The sequence below is a fragment of the Macrobrachium nipponense genome, chromosome 14, assembly GCF_015104395.2.
Source record: "Macrobrachium nipponense isolate FS-2020 chromosome 14, ASM1510439v2, whole genome shotgun sequence".
NCBI classification, from domain to species: domain Eukaryota; kingdom Metazoa; phylum Arthropoda; class Malacostraca; order Decapoda; family Palaemonidae; genus Macrobrachium; species Macrobrachium nipponense.
Genome location: NC_087207.1, coordinates 94,464,348 through 94,467,050, shown reverse-complemented (window position 1 = coordinate 94,467,050; position 2,703 = coordinate 94,464,348).

Sequence of the window (2,703 nt, the reverse complement as noted above, 5' to 3'; positions counted from 1 at the left end):
ATTGCAGACATCTTCTTGACTCCGTATTGCAGAAAATAATGTCTACTCTTGATACTTGAAGGGCAGGAAACTCCCCAAAAACCTCTAGCAGGACATTTTCTTCTCTGAAGTCTGCTCAACGTTCAAAATAACAATCGGTCGTCCACTCCTGAAGGCAACTTGACCAGAATCCAACCAACTCTCGAGCAACTTTCCCTTTGATCCTTCGTCGTTCCTTCTCTTATCTCACTCTGATGATCTCTGCTGCTGATCTCTCGCTGATAATCTGATCTGTGGCTCTTACTGATGATCTCTTACTCTGTGACTAACTGATGATCTGCCTTCGTTTATCGTATTTATACGGCATTTTGGGGGCGGCTACGGCGAGCGTCACAGACTCCCGAGATTACCGGAACGATTTAGAAGTTTCTCGACGAAGTATTGCATGAAAAGTCGCGGCGTTTCTCACGACACTTTGGCGCCTGTTGCGTTCCACAACACTTCTGCCGATTCTAGAACCATCATGAGAACAGGTTTCTCCAACACGCACGCAAAAACATCCGTGCGGCAGAACTTCTCGAAGATGCGTTCTCCTTTCCTTTAGCTTTCTTTGCTATAAAGCTATTGCCTTGACAATGATGCACCCAGATTGTAGGTCTGCTTTTTTTTTACGTTTGTGACGCCAAAGTCACACCAGAGCATTAATTTCACCAAGAGAATATGGACCCCTTCTCGTAAAAAGCTACTGTACCACTGTTGCAGAAATAAGATGCAAATTACTCAAGTTGACTCAAGTTAACTCATTTGATGTGAACAAGGTTTAGTCAAAATAACTTGCATCAAATGAATTGAAATAAACGAAAACAAAGACAAACAAGGAGTGCCATTGATTATTGTCGGACTCTACAGAAATACCCATCTTCTGAATAATAATAATAATAATAATAATAATAATAATAATAATAATAATAAAAACGCAAGGCACAATATTAGAAGACCAGGAAAACTGTCACTGTTTTGAACAACCGGCGTAACCTATTATTTTTTTTATTTAAGTTTTCCTGCCAAAGTGACTTAGTTTTTGATAACCTATACCACATCAAAGCTTCAGCTGTCTGTGTTGTCACATTTTCAAACCAAATGTCCTCGAAAGAGGAGTAATGAGAAACCCTCAATAATATGAAAATCTTTCAAGTCCATTTCCTCACAATGAGGAAACGATAGACTCCTCCAACTTACGCCAGTCTGTCAAATTAGGGACGAAGCAAGCCAAGCACTACGAAGCAGTCCAATTATCTCAGAGCACATTGGCGTCATGCACTCGACAGAATGAACAGAATAAAAGGGGCAGCCTTCTTCGGAAGAATACCAGCAGTCTATAGCCTTCGACGCTAATGACATTCGTCGCAGTATGGTATTGTTGACGCTGCTGTCGCTGACGGAGGAGAGACAAAGCCTTATTATTCAGGGGAACGCCAATGCTTTGGATCAGTATAACTGGTTAGTTGGGCTTTTAGAAAATGAATTGCATAATCTATTGAAAGGAATTTTCACGATATGACGAGCATCGCAACCGGCCACAATTAACGTCTTATTTCCATGGTATATAAGGAAAAAAAATATTAAACTTATAGTCGTTCACTCCATCATTCATAAGAGGGAAAAGAGTTTGTGTCAGATTCATTCAGTCATACACACAAAAATGAGTTTTCTGTTCTGCTTTATTCTGTGTCAAATGAAATTTAAAACAATGAACGATTTCTAACCAGCTTGCTTGAATTTAGTTGAGTATGGCACCCACACACACACACACACACCATATAATATATATATATATATATATATATATAATATATATATATATATATATATATATATATATATCTATATATATATATATATATATATATATATATATATATATATATATATATTATGTAATACACACACATGTTTATTATATATATATATATATATATATATATATATATATATATATATATATATATATAGAGAGAGAGAGAGAGAGAGAGAGAGAGAGAGAGAGAGAGAGAAGAATGGGAAGTGGAGGGAGGGAGGGGGGTTCGAATAGGGTCTCAGCTAACACTGCATTTACATACAGAAACGTTAACTTTGTCTTTCCTGTATGAAAGACATTCTGCGATACCTCCATCTATGGAAAATCAGGGGTTGGTCATTTGCTTGTATAGAATTACTGTGAATGTTATAACTGTATTTCAACATTTTTTACGCTTAGATTTAAGACACTCAAGGCATCACGGGATTTTACTGCGAATGCTACAAAATTATACTAATAAAGGAAAAGACTTCAAACCCGAAATTAGCACTTAAGAGAAATGGCGTGACAATGCTAAAATCATATAAACAAAATAATGAGAAATTTACAGTAATCGCTTAAACATCCGATTAATTCATAAAGGAAATGTGACACTTCTCTTCCATTCTTTTTCTTGATCTCCATCTTTATTCCTTTCTTTCTTTCTGCGGTTTATATCTGGGGGAAGACTGTTTACATCTTGAAAGCCAATAAGCCTCCATGTTTTTTGTATATTACTCTGAATGAGTTGTATTAATCAGATGACTGAATATCAATATCATTTTATTTGGAATCAGGAGTATGGGTAAATACTTGATGCCTCTCTCTTTCTCTCGCTGTAGAGTTTCATACAAGTCCGATATTTATGCCTTCATTAATTCCACGCA